At 42.7% G+C, this 21,095-nt stretch overlaps 1 protein-coding gene across 5 annotated transcripts in view; it reads left to right on the top strand.

Annotated features, from left to right (window-relative positions):
* The window catches only part of LOC108660302 (uncharacterized), a 66,678-nt gene that overhangs the window by 35,216 nt on the left and 10,367 nt on the right, over positions 1–21,095 (top strand). The window contains exon 3 of one of the 5 annotated variants that reach the window (XM_089258018.1): positions 15,290–15,340. The exons of the other annotated variants lie outside the window; for them this stretch is intronic. The gene's annotated coding sequence lies outside the window, so the exon portion shown is untranslated. The remainder of the gene's footprint in view (positions 1–15,289; positions 15,341–21,095) is intronic. 5 annotated transcript variants of the gene reach the window in all.

Raw genomic sequence — 21,095 nt, 5'->3', positions numbered from 1 at the left:
TTCGATTTACATGTGTTTCCCGTAAGTCGACGAGCTACTCCACATCATGTGTATGGCTATCAAATGCAGATAAGACAAGTCGCATTAAATAGCCATGCAATGCACTGAATGAGCGCAAACTAAGTGGAGGTGATTACGCTTGATCAGCTCATGGAATTTGTCGCTTATATCCTGAAAATCAATCAACATTTGTAGCTGTCGCAAATTTGTATTGAAAGCAATCCATTTACTAGCACTTGCCATATGAATCAATATGCAAATCTCGATGTGTGCGCAAGCTGCCGAGCTCCCCCCCCTCTCTCTCTCTCTCTCTTGCCCTCTCTCTTTACCTTTCCCCATTTTGGGTGCCAGCTGGACTGCCAGGCTGCCAATCTGTCCGCCTGTCATTCAACCTTTAAGCCAACCGCCCACATGGCCAACATGGCGCTGCGTTCCGTTGCGTTGCCTTCAGTCCGACAGTTGGCATTTTGGCATATTTAATTATCTGCCAATTCATCAGCGCGTGGGACTTAAAAGTATATTGTTTATTTGTCTTTGCTACGTCCAAACAATATAAAAAAAAAAAACAACAGAAAAGCGCAAACATTGCTGTTATTATAACAAAGGCGTACAAAGCCAAACAAAAATACGGCAGCAGCAGCAACAGTAAACAGCTGCAGGAATGCTATCGTCGGAGCAGGAAAACCAGGCAGGGTCTGTGGCCACGCCCACAAAAGTGCTGTTGGTGTATGGCGAGCGTAAATAGCAATTGCTGAGTTTAGCTAAAGCCGCCCAACATTACATTAAAACCGAGCCGCACATTACGTATACGCAACGTGTGCACCCGAAATTAGCAGCCATCACAATTTCAGCTTTGCAGTGTGTTCGTGACCTGACCCATGTATGTGCCAGGCTGTGATGCCTATCTGCCATCAATATAATTGCCGGGGCACTTCTGTGGCACTCGAATCGCGTGCTGTCCATTTGCGGTCACTCAGCATGTTGTTGCATGAAATTGTAGCTGTGACCTGCCCTCATAGTCTCTGCCGAGCATAATTACACTCACACTTGGAGCTAATAAAGAAAACATTCGCTCAAATATATATTAGATTTTATTATATTCTATGAGCCTCACATAAAAAGCCCGCAAATGGCAGCTCAACATGTGCGGACAGGCCAATGAAAATAATTTTATTACATTGAATTAGCTGCTGAGATGTGCCTTAAACAAGCACTTCATACCTCAAACAAGTTCTAAAAGCTTCTCTCAGTCCAATGTATGTCACAAGATGATTAGCCTTTTATTACTATTCGACAACATAAATGAACTTGGGTTATAAAAAAATACACATAGTTGCCTTTAAAGAGCTATTCATGCCCACAAAGCCCCTTGTGTATGACAAAGCAACGCTGACGAACCCATATCAAGCCATTCGAGCGTGAGCATGAACTATCTGCGACAATTTGTTAACATATTTCAAGGAACATCTGGAACATCCACATGCCGTATTCTCTATGCATATAATACATTACTTTATCTTTGTATATTTTACACTCCTGCTGTGCGCTCGACCGCTTGACGTGCTGACAAACACGTGTCGACTGCTGCGGTTGTCTCTCTTCACATGCGGACAGGCACCTCAATCCGAGTCGCCGACAATGGGAGAAGCAGCTTGGAGTGACATACATCAACATGAGTGCAGCCAGCTTAGCCAATTTCAGGCTAGATCTAGCCATGCATCGAAAATGAGTATGGAATGGAATAGCCAGCAATTGAGGCAGTCCAAAAGCGAACTATAGAGCAAACGAAACTTCTGTCTATGTTATCTAATAATTAAAAGTATTGGCATACAAAAGTTATTTAGCATATTAACACTTGCCCTTATAATTATATATAGCCCGCTGGCCTATACCCGTTCGTATATCTGTATACATGTCTCACTATCTGCCTCCGTGTCCACTTCACAGTCTGTCTCTCTGCCCAACAAAAGCAAAAGGCGAAGAAGAGCTACAGACTATCATTTAATTTATCTGTAAGTGTGTACAATTATTAATTCGTTATTGATATTCAGGTAAAGCGAAGCTGAATGCTTCAAGCAGCAGAGAGTGTTCTCATTGGTCAGCTAAAGCTAGATTGCAACGATCTCTACCTGGCACCGGGCTGAACATTTGAGCGCGACTGAATGTGAGAGAAGGTGCCCTATAAAAGGGCAGCAGCTGCAGCCTTTCTTCAGTCGCCCAGGCCTGGTGGGGTCAATCCTGAAGTGCAGTAAAGTGAAGTGAATAAATTGTGAAGTGATTATTCAGCTGAGCGTTAAAAGGGAAATACTTGGAAGAAATATTTATAGAAAATATTTATAGGAAATAAGTAAGGGAAATTCTTAAGGGAAATATTAAGAGCAGATATATAGAAGAAACTCTTATAGAAACATTTAGTGCAATTCTTACAAGAAATACTTAGAGGAAATATTTGGAGCACTTACTAGGAGGAATTATTAAGAGTAAATACTTAGAGACAATACTTAAAGGAAATATTAAAAGTAAATACTTCGAGAAAATACTTCGAAGAATTTCTAAGAAGAAATACTTTGAAGCAGTATTTAGAGGAAATATCAAGAGGAAAATATTAGCCTACTCTACGCCAATATAATTGGCGAAATTTTGGATAGGGCTAAATATTGTGTGAAAAATTAAGTTAAGTTTTTTAAAATTTTATTTTGATGAGAAAAGAGGTAAAAAATAAAATTTCTAAAGTATATTAGCATTGTTTCCTAAGCTTTAACCCAACACGCTATTCCAGGACTTATTTATTTTAAATTTTTATCCAGTTTTAGCCTACTTTTAATCACTATCCAACTTCTAAAGCGAGCAACACTGGTCAACATATGTCTTGATGTGGCTACGGTCGAACGCTGAAAACGTCAAGTTAGCCAAGTAGTTGTTGCCTGCCACAACAATACCAACAGCCACAACAAAAACAGAAGAAATACAAAGAGGAAAGCGCCCTCCGCTGTCATCATCATTAACACACAACCTGGCGAAACGTGTTCCGTGCCACGATTCAGATTTGCCTGATAGTTGCCTGCTCTCGCTGAATACGTCCTGCCACTTCGTGGTTCAATCTCTTCCTCAACCAAAAAAGAAACAAATGGATCTTCCAGCTCTTCTCTGTCTCCTATATTTTCAACTTGCTGAAGCGCAGCTGCTCCATCTGAAGCGGGCGTTGCTTCGTTGGCGTGCCAAATGTGTTGGGGTGATGCGTAATGATGATGTCGTCTTCCCATCTCTAGGAGATGGGGCAGAGGAAAGACATTTGCATCGCATACCCAAAGGACAGGCGAGTCGGGTTGGCCCGACACTTGCGCACATTGCTCAGTGTCAGCAGGCGGCACAATGGGACACTTGTGCCTTGTGTGACTGTCAGAGTGTCACTCTGTCAGTCAGTCAGCCAGTCAGGCAGCGGAATTGTATGTGGGACACGGCTGGCAGTCTAGGCATTGCCATTCCTTTGGAATTCTGTGATTTAAAGATGAAGCTTGAAATGTTTATCTTTGTCCTTTGCTCTCAGTGCACACATTAATTAGCCAATTGGGCATTGGGCATTTGGCATTAGCTGCTGCCACATTCAAATGGAAAGTCAACACTCAAGTAAACATAAGAATAAACAGCCCGCAGCAGTCAACGATAAGCATTTGCACGACTGACAATTCAACAATTCAGCAATTCTGCAATTCGCTTTGTTGCTGTTGGCAACGCAAATTGAGAAGCAAACAAACTGAGAGTGGAAAAAAGAATGAGAGTGCACCAGAGAAAATCCCGCTTCGAGATGGTCCTGTGGGATTCATTCTAATCAATTTGCAGATAAAAAGCCACATACATAGGAAAATTTAAATATATTTAGTGAACTGTGGCTGAGTACATTAAGCGAATGCTCCACATTCAAATTGCGTTTCAGAACTAAGAATTTGTTCCATTTGGCAGTCCACGATCTTATATGCTGATATAAACAGTATTTATTTGGTGCGCACATTCACTGTTGATTTTAGCTGTTGCCAGAGCAGAGACTATAAATTCGCTAGATATTCTATATTCCACATGCTATAAATAACTCAGTCGGCCACAAGATTCTCTCTGCATTCTTCATCATGTTTACGTTTACTCTCTTGCTCAACTAAATTTACCAATCAGCCTTGTAAATTAATGATCTGCGTACATAAAAATATACTCGAAAATAAATCAGGGAGGTGTGTGAAATTGGGGTATTGGATTTCTATTTCCCAGCTCACTCTTAATTCAATTCAACATTAATTGAGACGGAATCTACTCCATCTGCAATGAGCTGAATGAAGCCATTAAATGGGAGTCCGAAATACCTTCAAAAACCTCAACAACGTTGCATTGGGTTCTATTCTCTTGCACTGAGTAGCAGCCCAGGTGGATTCGACTGAGAAAAAGTCTATCAGCCCAATGGAGCGTTTATCATTTTAACAGCCGGCAATTTGGGGATTGATAGCAAGCGATTTAAACTGCAAAACAATTTGCCACACAGTTGCTCTGCGCTTCCTCACGAAGGAAAAACAACTCCCAAACATGTTTTCCCACTGCAGTAAGTGCTCGACACCACTAATCCACCAACCCACCAGTCCACTCCCTAACGAGCGGGAAGCTGGAAACGGAAAACCAGATTTCTAAATTGATGTGAATTTGAAACGAGAAATACAATTCATTTCCAGTGGCTGACGGAAAGCCCAAATCCCTGAAACCAATAGCAAACAGAATCACAGGAGCTCACCCACCCTCCACCTTCCACCTTCTACCTTCCATTCCGGGTGGGCAATTGGCAGGTACGCAACTGGCAGGGGAAAGAGAGTACGATAGAGGCTGAAAGAAATCAGGTTAAGAAAGGAAAAAGTGAGAGATTCTCTCAACGAACGACTCAGCATCAATTGGATTTGCATGTTCAGGAGGAGGAGATTTCTGGAGGGGCGAGATGAGAAATTGAAATCATTTCTCAGTGTCAGGTTGAATATGAAAAGCTTTCGCTTATACTTTTCACATTCGCATAACAGATTGTATTGCATTTATGCCCATTGTGCGAAAGTCTTCACCTCTGCTGAGGATTGTGAATGGCACTGGCATTGGCATTGCCCCTTGGCAGCAGGGGACAGAAGGGCATACAATAAACGGATTTGCCGCATGATACGCAGATGCGGGATAAGAAGACCCAACAGGTTGACGAGATGACTTACAGTTTTATGGAGGACACAGAATGCCTATTCAAAAGCTGATAATAGAGCTGTGTGCATAATTAATATGCGCTAATCAGAGCGCGTCATGTTCCACGCTGAGAGAGGGCATCCACTCGTCGATGTATATGACAATGACATTTTGGCTGTGCACAATGAAGAAACACGAGAATCGAGAGGTGGGTCTCAGTCATGTTTTATAATGTAGCCGAGACTCATTGTCGTCACTTTTAGACTCTTGGGATATTATAAGCAGCTTCCCCGACAGGCGGTCGGGCGGTTCGCTTGGCCCTCGGGGTCAGGGACCCGACTCTGTCTGGCCGTCGCTCTGCAAATGAACTTTCTGCTTTGTGGCATTTTTAAGTAGTTCAACAATGTGAGACGCATTAGATGAGAGGGGCTTAAGGAAAGCGCCTAATTAAAGTAAATAAATAATTACAAATTAATAAATAAGTAAGACGCTATACCTCTGTCCCATAATATTAAATTCAATTCTAACGAGAAGTAGGAATACAATTAATCTTTGTCATGCTTGAGAGATATTATTCCTTCTTTAGATATCCTCATTTTTATATTCTACATTGAGAGTCAAACATTCGGATATAAACTCGGCTATCGCTGGAGAGACTCATGCATATCAATTGTTCTTGTGGCTGCCTGCTCTGTCATATTTATGATGATGTTTTTGTTTTCCTCTGCTTCGTGTTTTCCTGTAACTCAATTCAACTTTCTGCTTATAAATTTGCATTTCATTAAGTAAAATACAACAAGAGGCAACTGGAAACGGGCAACTGGCAACAGCCTGACGGGAATATTTGTGGTGTCTCCTCAGAGTTTATCCGCTGGCTTTGGCTTTGGCCAGCTGGCGATAGTCGTACGAATGATTTCTACGCCAACGAAGTAAATTTGAATTTCGACGTGCCTCAGCCAGCAAAATTTATGGCTTTCCCTCCAACACACACCCACTTACACTTACACACATGCACACATTTTGGCTTATGCTGTGCTTGGGCGCACGTGGCGTATACGCAACATCGCAACACTCGCCAAATGCGTGGTCGTTCGCTCAAGCGAGTTAAAGTTTGGGCTGGATAAAAGACTTTGCGCACTTCTGGGCTCCTTCAACTTGAGCCAGAAAATTAACATTCGCGCGACTCGCACTTGGGTGTTGGTCTGGCTTGGTTTGTCCTGGTCTGGTTTCAACTGCTCACCTGGCTGCACTTTAATTTGCATATTAAATGCCGCTTTGCAGCGGCTCCTCGTGCCAGTCTCGACTCTCCACTGCCGCCTCGTTCAGACCCGGGTTCAGTCTGAGCTACGTCGAAGTCCATGTGAGTGTCGTCAATATCTTCCCCCACATCCCGGTCTCCCTCAACTCCTACACAGCCAACGTATGTGTTTTCAAGGGATTTTCACATGCAAAGCACTTAAGCCAACGGGACTGCCTCCTGCCTGCCTACAGGAATCGGGGAGCTGCGAGTCAAGAGCTTGCGCAAGGCATATCCTAACTATTATTATTGTCTCCTGCTGAATTATTCATCCCGCTCGTAAAATTCTGGCCTGCGCTATATTTTTCTTTGCGAATGATATTTTAAATATTAAAATGGTTCGACGTTAATGGAAACGGATATGGAGACTAAGGCCTGGGCTGAAGAGCGAACTAGAACTATTACCAGACCCCAGACCCCACTCCATGCGCCAGCTGCGGCTTCCACTTGGAAAAGCGCCAACTGCCATCGCATTTCTTGATGCCAGTCCAACTATTTCCCCCGCAATTACAATTATGTCCCCATTGTGTGCTCCTCACCGGCTGTTGCGCCAATCTCGGGCCCCAAAAAAAGTCTGCGCCACAGTCCTACTTCTGCTTCTCCTCCCACTCTCCCACTGGAGCTTCATTTCCTTAATGCTCACTTTCTCGCAATGATTTGGGTGCGGCTTATTGGCTGCTAAAAGGACAATTGTTGCCATGGGAGGGCGTGGACAATTTAGACGCTTCATTTGTATGCCAGAGCAAAGTTTTCTAATTTTACAGCCTGTGGCTTTGCTCATTGTTGTTGTTGTTGTTGTTGTCACTGCGATTTGCATGAAGGAAATCAAAAAGACGTCGTGAACTCAATTTGAATGAAATCTTAAATGGAATAGTTTCCATTAGCTACGAACATTTCCATCGACTGTTGATCTTTAGGCTTCAGTCACAAATTGATGAAGAACTTGTGGATGTAACTAGACATTGAATGAACTAAAGATATGCTTGCCTATGAGCTTAAATAATTTTAAATCATTTCAAATGCATTAATAATTTATTTTTAGCCAGACTAAATATATTTTATATCATTTTATAGCACTCATTGCAGCTTTTATCTTAAGCAAATTTAATGAAGTTGCCTGTGTGGAATAGCTTCAAGCCTGCACTGTTGGAGCTATAGGAAACGGTCCACATTAGCGCAGACGGCGGGCATAAAAAGTGGCAAATGCCTTGGCATTAAAATGTAATTAGGATGTGTATATATAACACAACACATCACACACAGAGTTTCTCATACACATGCACCCACACACACACATACATGTATCGGCCAGGCGAGACTCTTAGCCGAAACCAACATCAACATATTTATGGCTTTTGCCTGTTCTGAACAGGTCCTGTTGGAGCAGTCATCAAGAGGGAGGGGATGTAGGTCTGCAGGGAGAGGAACATGTGTTGCCGCCAACATAATGCGTAAATTTTCTGATATTAACGTAGGAATATAGTACGCCTGAGAGGCAGCCCATAAATCTTTCTATTTTTTCCCCTGTTGTGGCTACCTGAAGTTGAAGCACGCCGTCAGCAGACTTTCGGAGAGCACTGTCGGCAGGGCTGCTTGGAGAGCTGCTAATTTGTTAAATTGGGCATTAGAAGTGCTTTGTGGTGCTTATGATGCGACGCGCTGTCCGCAAATCAATTAAATTGCAGCAAATTGAAAAATTGCGTATACGCAATGTGTCCTAAGAGGGCCAATCGAAAGGTGAACAGCTGAACAGAGCAGAGTGGGAGCAGAGTGGGAACAGAGTGGGAGTAGAGTGGGAGTAGGGGTGAATCAGAATTGGTTGAGTTGATTTGCAATGCAGATCACGTTCCCTTTTGAGCACTAAATGGGGAATGGGCTCAACCAAAGCTGTGCCAGTCGGGCAGCTGAGTCGATTTGGCTCATTCTTCTTCTCCTGTTGCCTTCCGCCTTCCACTCGGTTCGCTTCGAGTTCATTGTCTGCAAGGCTCTTGGCGTATGTGCGAACCATTACTCAAGAGTCGACACACAGACTTGGGCACGTTTCCTAATGTATGGCCAGGCAGCCGGACCGTGTCTGGAGTGGAACAATGGCAAATGCCATTATTAATGATGCAATTGACATGCTTCGGCCAGCGACGGCGATGTGGATGAAGCTGAATAAGAAATATGGGCTTACATTGCGCCTGCCCCAAATGGATGGAGCAACAATCTAACAGCATTCAACAGCATTTTGTAATTTCTTAGACTGTAACAAGCAGACCCCAAAATGAAGGTTGAGCTTGAGTTCTCAGCAGAACAGAGACAGCGAGACTCTAATTTCATTTTGATAGAGTAACAGCAAGTCGTATACTTTCATCTGTTGCTCATTGTATTCATTCTTGTCTGCCCCTATACGCAGTTAAGTGTCTTTTCCTCCTCCCTCCCTCTCTCTCTATATCTCTCTCTCCCTCCATCTCTCCCTCTGAGTGGGCCTCGTGGCATGCTAGAGTTTGTGTGGACCTTTTGTTTGACTTTGTTTTCTGTTGTTTGTCCTGTTAATAGTTTTCAGCTTAGTTGTTGCTTCTGCTTAAGTTTTCCTTTTGTCTGGTTGGGTTCCCTCGTGCCGAATTCAATAAAAATTTAGTACGTGTTGCATAAGTTAATTCCCTTCTCCTCGTGGTCGTGTCTGTCTTTTGCGCCACACAAGTTTGGGGCCATGAAATTTTTCTTTGTATAATATTGATGTTTAATATATATTTGGCCAACCAACAAAGTGTTTAATGTTTGTCAATTATAAATAAGTAGCCTCTAAAGAAGTTTGGGAAAGGCTAATGATTGTGTGTTCATGCAATTTGCCAGATATTCATGAAGTTTTTCGCTTAAGATAAGAGAAGCGATATTTATATGGCAATTAGCCTCCTGGGCTATTGAGAATCTGAATGACACCACGCACACAGTATGCAAACGACGAGAGCAAAGACAAGATCACCTTGAATAAAGTAAAAATAATATTAAAAGTAAATTCAGTGGAATGAATGTTAAACAAAGTATCCGAGTTTTATCCTCCAATTTTCTCTTGACTTTGCACGCACTTTCACATATATTTCTTGTAACTGACAATGGTGTCACAGTTGTTGCAATTTTCGCAGCCAGAAAGTGAAAGACGAGAAATGAAATGTTTGTTTTACACTTGAAAAAATAAACAGCAGCAAGCGAGGGTCCGTTGATGTTTCTCAGCTCTGCTTTATTGTTGTATCTGCTGCAGTATCAACAAGCAAAGCTGAAAAACAAACAGAGGGAGAAAAGCAGAGCACAAAATGAAAGGGAACTGGCAGTGGAAGTGGAAGGTCGTAGAGGAAAAGGAAGGGAATAACGTGTGTCTGATGTGTCCCGATAAGCAGCTGTTGCTCGCGCATTAGATGAGAGCTCGAGCCGATTCCTCCATATCCCCACCCAGCCATGAAAAATAGATGGAGTGCCAAATAGCGTGTTTCGTTTTTGCGAATGAATCCTATTTTGGGGTGCCTCGCCATGGCGAAGCGCTACTCGGATGAGTGTGTGATACTCGGCCAGTGCATGTATGAAAACTCACGTTTGCTGCACTTGCGAACACGCGAATGTCTATGAAGTTCAATTTTTCACAGCGGCTTAAGACCCAACAGGGAACAGTATTTATTGTTTTCGTGTGAGCTCTCATTGTGTCTGGGGCAGGAAGCGAAATGCATGATGAAACAGCATTGCCTGTTCGTGTTCATCGAGAGTCATTTCAGCGCATCTCTCGACAACTCTTTGTTTCTATTCAGCTTAAACATTCTGCCTTTCATTCAGTTTCAATCAAGTAGCTTAGAGATGGGGCTGAAAAGGCCACCGGAAATTACGTATACGCAGCCCTGATTCGTCATTCGTGATTCGTGTTTGCTTCCTGTGCGTGTGAGCTCGTCTATTGGCATTTTCCGCCTTTTCCCGTCGCTCATCGTTCTGTTTGATGCGTTTTTCACTCGCCTAATTGTGCGTGCGAGCGACAACAAAGACTCAGTGGGTCAGAGCCCATCGCTGTGTACTGTCCACAGTCCACAGAGCACAGTCCACAGAGCACAGTCTACAGTGCACACTGCATAGAGAGAACCACAACTGAGCCCAGCTGGCCCACCTCTGATTCATTTTGTTGCAGGCGGTTTTAGTTTTTGTTTTTAAGCCTTTCCATAGGAAGTGCATTCGAATTGGCCACATTTGGTTTCGCTTGAATCGTGTTGGCTTAAAAGGGCCTTTCGCAGAGTCTCTCTGATTGAATTGCACATTCAGTTATTGGTCAAACCAACATTTGCTGGAACAACGAAAAAGGGGACAGCAGATGGAGGAGTTTCATATTCAACATCCCTAGTCATATCCGTAGCCTCCCCAGGATCCCAAGGAGCTGCCGTTGTTCATTTGTGACCCATTTTTATGGCCGCTTATCGATTTTCTTAGAAATGTGGGAGCCAAGCGGGAGCTGACCCAATTGAAAGCAATCGACCCTTTTTTATTTCTTGTTTCGCTCTCCTTATATATAAATAGCAATCGTAATTCTCACTCTATTTGCTTAGCTCTCATTGATAGTTTGCTTTGTCCTCCAATGATATCATTGACCCTCCCCCTCTCCCTCTCCATCTGACTGCAATTTGTGCATATTACGGGCAACAGTAGAAAGCATATTCCACACAAATTATGCTGGATCCACATGCACTTAGCATTCGGATATGGCATTGTCCATCTGCTCTACTTTGTGTTTGCAGAGTCAACTAGCCGGACAATCTCCAACAAGTTCATTTGGCCAGACCACTTCAAACAAACCACAGGAACAGCTGCCTTATTCTCTGCCCCCTTCTCCTTCTCCTCTTCCTTCTTCATCCTAACCGAGCTCATTAATTTTGCTCAACCAGAAATGAATAATGATATGGTCCGTGTGGTTAGTGTTGAGAGGAGGGAGAAGTCCAAAGTCCAAAGTCCGAAATGTGAAATGCGAAACAAAGCATAAATTCGTGTGTGATGAAGCCAAAAATCTACACTTAAAACTAAACATGGGACTGGGCACTTGACGACTTTTTTGGCAGGACCTTTTACTTGTAGCCTTAGGGTGGGTAAATATAAGTGTGTGTGTGTGTGTGTTGAATTGTTGTCCGGTCTGGCTGTTGATAGTTCAGCTAGTTTTCTCTGTTGCTGTTGCTGTTGCATGTGGGCACAAGCCAAGAACCAAAACACGAGCAGGCTGCAACAATTTTTCATTTTGACTTTTCCCCCTCTCGCCTTTCGCCTGTCGCCTTCCTCCGTGCTGTGCATAGACTTTCAGTACCCACTGCCCAATTACAAAAGTTTGCAGCTTTTTTACAATTTGTTGTGTTTCAGTTTTTGCATTGTTTGTTTACGTCCCTTGCTGTATATTTCTGTGTTGTTTTCTTTTTCTTCTTCTTCTTCTTTTTTTTGCTGCCACTTCAGCACATTTAAACTTTTTACGGTCGACTAGGGATATGAGTGTTGTCCTGGCTGTGTGAAGGCTCCTTCACCCCTGCTCCTGCTCCTGCTGCTGCTGTCGCTGTCTGAATATGCTTTGCTTCTGTCTTGTCATTGCGTTTGCCATTTGCCGCTTGACCCACCTTCGGCTTGGTGGTTTCATCGACCGCAGCCAAACTCTTTTAATGGCCACATAAACCAACCAGACTTTTTTCCCCTCAACTTTTACGTCTTGCGGTTTTCTGGCATTGCAATTAGAGCACTCAAATTAGAGAGGAAAATTCAATTTAATTATGGGGTTGTATGTTCACTTCTGCTAATGTATTAAATTATCTGTGAGCAATTAATTAATTAATTTAGATATTTTTGACTTATATTTTGTTCAATGAATAATTGATACTAAAAAAATTCAGACAGTTTCATTACTTCAGTTTATTTTATCGAAATTAATTTTCTCATCGTAATTATTTTTAGAACCATGTCTACATACATTCACTCTAATCCCTTTAGTTGCTCATTAAGTTTCTGCTCACTCATGCATCATACAAGAAATCCAAGTTGATTGCTCCACACTTCAGCTTCCACTAACTCCTTTCCCCTCGGGGTCCACACTCTTGGCTCTCTACAACTGATTGCAGCCAACTTCCGTTTGTTGCCAATCCCACGCACGTGCTGACCATAAAGCGCAGCGCACTGAGCCAATTTCAGAGTGTTTATAATTGAAACTTGCCAAGAGCTTCGTGGACCAAAGCCGAGAGTGAACGATGAAAGGGAATAAAGCAAGGCAAAGCCAAGGCAACAAAGTGCAGGTGCAGAAGAAATGTAGTCGAAAGGTGAGTCCGCGTCCAAGTATTTCCCCCGGAGCGGATATAAAGCGATTTGACTTGGTGACAACATCATTTCCGCAGGGCGCTCAAGGGAAGGCGAAGCGGAGCGAAGTGCGAGTGTGAAGTGCTCGGCGGGCACAAAGAATAATGGGCACTTAAATTGCTGTCATTAATAAGGCGACTAACAGAGCTGCGCAATTTAAAGCCGTGCGCCATTTTGATGAACTGCTCGACATCGACTACGTGTCCACGAGAAGCGCAGAGAGAGGCGGATAATCGCAATAGAGCCACTTATAGATTCAGGTGAGCACGGGAGAAGAGAAAAGAAGAAGAAAAGACAACAAGAAACGAGCTCATTAAAAGTGATAAATTAGCTGAACAAATGAAGACCTCAAAGTGGAGATGAATGGAGACAGAACTGTCCGAAGTCCGATGTCCATGAAGAATTGAATGATATGCCAAACAGGCCAAACGACATTAACTGGGATCCAAAATGAAAAATAGAAATGAGACTTTGTTGCACTTGGAAAAAGTTCAGTATGATTTGTATTCCGTTTCTCTCTCTCTCTCTCTCTCTCTCTCTCTCTCTTTCTGTACCCGTGAAAAGTTTATCCTCAACAGCCAAGGTAGAAACATGTTTCAAATAAATCATATTTAATAGACTTTGCTTGCACGCAAAACGAGAAAAGGGCTGGAGTGAAATTACTCAACGCCTGCTCATATTTTCTCTCTAAATGAAAGGAAGCTCTACTCAGAAGGCAAGGCGAGGATACGAGCTGGAGAGAGTTGAAGGAAGCTTGACTCACAAATTTGCATTGTGTGAATTGCTTCCGTTGTTGCTTCGCATATTGCCAGCTTACTTGAGAGGATGTGCCGAGTCCTGAGATATGCCAGGACAAGACAAATACACGAAGCAGCAGCAAGATAAATATCTGAATTGTGGCTGTCCGCCTCCTTGGACAGCATTTCTCTTGTTAAGATATATTGACCCCTTCTCCTCTCCCCCTCGAAAGACGAAGCCGACAACAATCAACTCTGCCATTCGCACCTAATTCAAGACAAGTGTCGCCGATGGAGACATAAAACGCAGCCTCTGCCGCCAAAGTAAATGAATTTTGTCTCGAATAATTATTTAAATTTGTGTGCTTTTTATTGGCCTGCCTTTGTTTCATTCCCATTCCCATTCCCATTCCCTTTCATTGTTATTTTCGCTTGTTTCCTCTTTCTGGCATTCCAAACCATTTCACTTATTCCTTTGAATTTGGCATTTGAATTTCGGCGAGCAAACTTGAAATGAATGGAATAGTTAATTGCCTTCGCTCTGTAAATATTTGCATCAACTTTTGTGCACAAGCATGCGATATGACGCACTCCTAATTCATACAAATTCCCCAATTCTCCGAATATTTTGCGCAAATTCATTTTAACTCAGCTTCTCTTAAAGATTCCACAATCAATGGCCAACTAATTATTTACTTTATTTATGGGAGCAGCAAAGTTCTTTAGTTAATACGAAAAGCAGATGGCGAAAATGTGCCGTTAATTCTGAATTAAATTGTTGCCATTTCGGATTGTTTACGCCAAGTAATGGAAACTGGCCCAATTTCGTTCAGCTGAGTGCCTCGGGCAGAGGAAGTCAAATCAAAATTTGCGTGGCGCTGGAATTTCTTTTCGCTTTATTCACCTGGCAATGAATTCACCTTGACGAGGCACTCGTACTCGAGTGGGATGTGGATATTGGGATGCAAATCGAGGCCCTACACATAATCTGATTCCAGAAACGAAGTGCACCCACAGCCCGCTCTTCACACTGTGCCAAGCTGTGAATTGAATTTATATGCATGGAGGGCGGGACTGGGTAGAGGCGAAAGGGTTCTCTGTAACCCAGAAGTGTCAACAGATCCTTTCGCCAATAAAGGGATTCACAGGGGACACAAACGCCTGCTCCTGCAAGGGAAAATTAATAAAAAGCGAAAGTAAACACAGGCCGAGGCTCTGCAATGCTTTGAGCTACCTCTGAACCCGAATCTGACTTCGTTCGGAATTCGTGTGACACAGAGAAACCTTAAATTAAAAAGCCACCAGGTAAATATTTGCGGAGCTGCGAAGAGAGTCGATATATGGAATGGGCAAATTAAATTTAAGCAACGACAAAAAAGGGAAAACTGAAAACAGAAAAACCTCTTCAAATCATCATCGAAATATATATATATTCCACATGGCAGACATCAATACTAAATATTTTCACAAATTTTGTTTGATTTTTTCTTCTCGATAACATAAAATACTTCTGGGAGCCATTATTAAATTCTCAATTTCCAACCTGCGATAGCGAACATTTCTCAGAGCGAGTTTTATGGCCCAGCCTGAAATGTTTTTATTGCTCAAACAAGAATCCAGACGACAATCAGTTTTTCCATTTAAAAATCTTTTGACTTTCTGACATCGAGGGGAACTCAGCCTACAATATGGTATTTGACTTGTCTCTTGTTGTTCTTTGCAGGCACCGCAGGAGGCTGGCGAAATGCATTAGGCGAGCAAGGCGAAATACTTGGTAAACATAATTTGGAATATTATCACTGTGAAGGAGGGAGGAAAAGAAAGAGAAAGAAAGAGAAAGAGAGAGAGAGAGAGAGAGAGAGAGAGAAAGAGGAGGCTATTTAGGCAGAGTAAACATTACACATCAAACAGAGCAAAGCGAGTAAATTATACATAATACTATTTGCCCATGGGCTGGAGGAGTTTGTCTAGCTGCGGGGGAGGAGGGGGCAACATCTGTCCGGCAACAAGTCAAGTGTGGCAAATGACAGGGACTTATGTCTGTTTCCCTTGCAGAATCCATGCCGTCAGCAGCATAGCCAGCAGAGTCCAGCAGAGTCCTGCAGCCCTTGCGGATACTTTGTGGGAGGCCACGCCCATCAAATGTCTGACAGACATTGTTCCATTTCAGTTTTGTACAAATTGAAGGCATGTCCTGCTGTTGCAGCCAGAGAAAGTCCTTGTCCCAATTATGTGACAAATATGGAAATCTACAGCTGCAGCCTGTATGTGTGCGCCCCTTGTGTGTGTGTGCTGCGGTGCGTATTCGATAAATGAAAGCAGGAAAATTCCATTTAAATTGCATTAAATTTACCTCAGCAGCCGGAAGCTGCCAGCGGGCGACAGAATCAGCAACGCAGCACCGACAGCACGCAGCCACAACCGCTTCACTCCCCCCTCACCTTCCTCACCACCCGAAACCCACAAGAAGTGTTGCATATCCGGAAGGCTTGAGCTGGGCAATGCAATTTTGATGTAGCCCAGCTCGGGGCAAGAGCAGGGAATGGCTACCAATCATTGGATTGGTCACTTGGCTGGTGTTGCTGCTAATTGACTGGGCGCGAGATTTCGCCCAGCTCAATGTGTTTTGGGATCTGCACTGCCAAAAAAGAGATTGCTGCTGCATGTTTACTTTGTTTACTTTAGTCGCCATTTACATCAGCCACTTCTCCCCACGCGCATTAATAATTCAAAATACTCCTGACAGAGCCTAATCAGAGGACTTAACGGAGTTAATAAAATGCGCCGTTAAAAGCATTTGAAATATGCGAATGTGCTTATCCCCTATGGCGATGCTGTCAAGGGACTTGTTTTTGAGCTGCGCCCATTTAGGGGCTCCCACTCCTTCAGTGGGCAGAGAACAGAAAGGGGAGGATAATAAAATTTATGAGTTTTGATTTATGTGCCAGCCGCAGACGAGGATATCTGCATGCGGTGCGTATACGTGATTTTTACAGAGGCAATTTTGCGTTTTTTGCCAACGCTGCATGTTGAGCAAAGCAATATATAAAAAATCTGAAAATAAAAGGCTTATTTCGCAATAAAATTGTAAAGGCGAATTAAATAAATTAACCACAATTTGTTGGCTTTGAAGCTTTTTATGCCTGTTTTAATTATTTTTGTTTACACAATAAGTAAAGGAAAAAACGCGAGCTCTCAGCATATATTTGAAAAATCAGGATAAGCCTTTGTTGTTTTAATTTATTTACATTGCAGTCAAACGTTTTTTTTTTTTTATTTGCAATTTTACATTTTGTATACTTTAATTAAAGTATTTATATAATAATCCGTTTCAAACTTAAATTGTTTGACAGAGTGTAATATAAATGCATCATATGATAATCACTCCGTTTAGTTAGTAGTAAGTAATGAATTAATAAACTTTTTAAATTTTAAAACTGTATTATTTAGCTTAAAATTTTATTTTGTATGTAAGTCTGTAGTTTTCATTTTCTCCTTATGTTAATGTCTTTCATTTAGTTTTAAGTTGAACTAAGTCGAGTTAAAGCTCTTTTCGGAGCATTTTTATGGAGCTCGGCCATCTTTTTTCTTTAGCTAGACAACGTTAACAACAAAAACCTTATGTCCCATAAGAAATGCTTGAATAATTTTAATTTTATTTCTTCATGTTTCCCTTTTTTGAATTTTGTATTCCCACTACGTTTTGAGTTTTCATTTTGGCTTGCAAATTAAACCGCAGTCTGTTGACTTTTCTGTTTTGCTAACTTTACCAAAACCAGCGAGGCAAAGCGCAGAGTCAGTCAAAACCCCATCGCAGCTCCTGTCCAGGTTTGTTTCGAATGAAGCGACGCAGCGTCAGCTTTCTTTCTGCAGTAGCTTGAACTGCAACGACAGCCGTCCTCAGTGGACCTCGCTCTCATTTGCATACATACATAGACTTGGCATACGTGCTCGTTTGACCCCGGGCAGAGAGGACACTGACCAGCAGACCATCAGCATGTAAAAGTGTCAATCATGCCACGCCCCGTCACATGCTACCCTCCCCTCCCCTGCCATTCCACTCAGTCGCTAACGACCCCTCGCGCCATTGTTGTTGCTATTATGATTATCGTTATTGTTGTCCCATTTTCCCTCGTTTGGCCCGCCCTCACCACCTTCCACTGTCTCCTTTTTTGTCGCTCTTCCTCTTCCTGCCGCACATAATGAAATAAAAATATTGTTGTTGTTGTTTGTTGTCCTTTGTTATTTTTACTGCTGCTATGCAAAGCAGACACATAATAAATTGTTGCCCCACCAGGTTGCCGTTGCTATTGCCACCGCCCGTTGCAAGCCACAAAGGAGCTGCAAATTGAAATTTAATGAAATTTATTAATTTTCTGCATTCGTGATGATGTGGCAAAAGTAATTCGTAGTCAGCTTCAAATTGATCACTCAGCGGTTCATTTTGCGTTTTGTATTGATTCAATGAAACATGCATCAAACAATAATGAATGAATAATTCAGAGCACTAAAAGCTAAATTAAATACGTATTTCAAAATGAAATTGAGTTAAAAAGCGTGTTAAATTAAGCAGAGTTGTCAAGCGGAAAACACCAAGGGAAATTCAGCCAGACAAAAACGAACCCAAACCAAAGCCAAAGCTGTGAAATTTAACGCGTTCAACTTTCAGTGGCCAAGCAGCTGTGGCTGAAGAGTTTGAAGTATTTCGCAGCTCAGCTAGGAGATAAATGTGTGGGCGGGGCATGAAGACAACTTTATGGAGATGCTGAAACATGTTGAGTTGCTGAGAAGTTTAACTTTCTTGACTTATAGCCAACTATGAACTAGAATTGAAATACAGTCAAAATAGAAAGAAATATATCTCCACATGTATATTCTCCTCTTCCTCTTCCTCATCCTCTTAATGAGCTCATGAAATCAAAGTTGACATGCAAACAGTCCATTAGAGGTGTAAATGGGACATGTCACAGACAACTAAAGCAAATGTGAGATACGTGTGCAATTTGTCACTTTATCGCTGCTTCCGTCTTTATTACGCATACGCAGCGTGAGCCATATGGGAAATCTTTCCTCGTCGCTGACTCTAACACGCAAATCAAAGGCTTTTGTCATCTTATCTCCAGTCGAGCCACAATCATCAAACAGCAATCACTTAGTCATATCTCGTCTCGTCTTAACCCGCCGAATTTCGCCCTCAAATGCTGACATTACCTTCCGCCATGTTTTATTTATATTGTTTGTATTTTTCATAGCCTTCACACAGCCTTCGCCCAGTAGCCGCAATCAGAATGTCTCGAGGCGTGCGGCTCAACTTTGACATTCCGCGTCGTTTTTTATGCCTCGCCTTTTATTGCGTGCCATTACTTCAATATTCTCGTGCCTCCTCCAGTTCGATTCACAATTCACGATTCACGACTCACAGCAATCGATGAAAGAACTCCAACTCATATATGGATGGGCAGATATTGACTCTGGCTCTCTTTGTTCCCTGTTGCTGTCGCTGTTGCTGTTGCTGGCTCTGCCTGCCTTTAATGTATTTCAATTATTTTTATTGGCTTATCATAAATTATAATGCTCCCTGGCCTTGGCTTCCATATATTCTCAGCCCACGCCCCTTCCACCTCTGCCCTTCCGTTTCACCTAGTGAGAGCTTTCACTCGCTTCATCACATTTTCACAGTTGTGTAGCTCCTCCTCCTGCCTTGCCCTCGACTGCTCCTTCGTGGGCAGGTCTGGAACACATGTTGAGCCTTGTTTCTGCTGGCATTGCTGCTTATTGAAAAACTTCGGCAAGTCGTTGCGTGGATCGCTCTGCTTCGTTCTGTTCGGTTCTGTTCTGTTTGAGCAAACTTTCCGTTAAGTGGCAACAACTTTTCGTCCCTCTTCAAGCATTTTATAATTTCATGACATTCCCCGGCATTTCTTGGCATTTCTTGGCATTGCTTGGCTGCCATGTTCTCCATATTTTAGTGTGCTGGCAAAACTTTATAGAGTTCATTATTTGCACCAAACGCGCCTTAATAATTCCTGCATTTGGCACTACGGCAAATTGAATTGTATTGCGGAATGACTTAACCGGAAGCTTAACTGCTTCCAGTTTGTTTTTCATGTTGTTGAGCAGAATGCAAACGACAGCAACGATGCAATCCGAGAGCATATTGCATATCCCAACTAGAGTATTCTCTACTCTCTACAATCTCTCATTAAACACTCTCGGAATGAGAGGGAAACTTTCTGTTGACAGAGCTGACTATATCAATTGCCTCAAGTTTGATTTATCTCTTTGATTTGCTTCTTCATCAATCAAAGCATCCCACTGCATTCACTGTATTTGTGGCATTTGTTCGCTCATCCTTCTCTCATTCCATCAACCCATTATTCATTCTCCGTAATTTGGCACTGTGCCTCGTGGCGCTTGCCACATTGAGCACGCCGCATTGCACTCGCGACTCTATTACACAAGTTGCTCGCAATTTTAATTATCACGCCATCGTCATCATCATCATCATCATCGTCATCATGTTGTTGTTGTTGTAATTGTTGCAGCTACTAAAACTGTTGCAAACGGCACCGCAAATGCAATTTCCGTGCAAAATATTTGCACAAAGGCACAAAAACTTTGCCCACATCCATTTCGCTATTCCGTGTTCCACTTCTCCATCCCTCCCCTTCCCTCCGTCCCCCCCTTCTCTTGTAGTTTGCCAAATACACGAAGCTAGAAAACTAAAACTAAAAGAAAACTGAAAACTTGCATCCAAGAACGGAAAGTATTGAGCTCTCCTTTCCCCCTCTCTCTCTCCCCCTCTCTCTCTCTTATTCCAATCCTACTCCCAACTCCATGAAGCGCTTTAGGTTCAACTCTTAACAGTCGCTGCTCCCGTTGCATACTTTGCGGCGTTTTGCGCACTTTGTAAATAAGTTAAAGTATTTCAAAGAAGAAGAACGAGAGGAATCGTTGGGTGCCGCTTCGCTGGCTCAAATTAAAAGAAATTCGCAGGGGGGAGAAGAAAGGGGAGAAATGCAGAGTAACAAGTGAACTGAACTGTTGTAGCTTGCAATTCGTTTCTGCTGCAGTGGTTGATGCTCTTGTTGCATTTGCTTGTGTCATGCTCGACGACAAAATGCACTTTGTTTGATGAACACGAAAAACCAACTCAACCGCGCCTTGGCCGACATCTGGCAGAGCTGTGGCTCATGCCAATGAGGTAGATGTAAGCCATGCCAGGCAGCGGCTGAACCTTAAAGAGAGACTCGGCCAGGCACAATGCCAGCTGACTGCTTTCATTTTCCCTCGCCCAGCTGTGCATCAGCTGCCTGAAAAAATAATGAGAAATTATTGGCGCATTGCGCCTCGAGCCACTCGAATGGCCCGAGAAATAAAGCTCGTTTACAGATCGTTGCGGACAGGTCTTATTACACACACACACACACACACGTGGGTAACATGTGAATTGATTCAATTTACTAAAGAATTTAATTAAATGCGGAATGTGCATATGCTTTATTTATATCAACTGCATTCTATTTAAA

The sequence above is a fragment of the Drosophila navojoa genome, chromosome 2 (genome assembly GCF_054131105.1).
Source record: "Drosophila navojoa isolate 15081-1374.11 chromosome 2, UAZ_NAV_1.0, whole genome shotgun sequence".
Classification (NCBI taxonomy): Eukaryota; Metazoa; Arthropoda; class Insecta; order Diptera; family Drosophilidae; genus Drosophila; species Drosophila navojoa.
The sequence above is the reverse complement of the archived record's forward strand: the minus strand, read 5'-3'. Positions and strand labels throughout refer to the sequence as shown.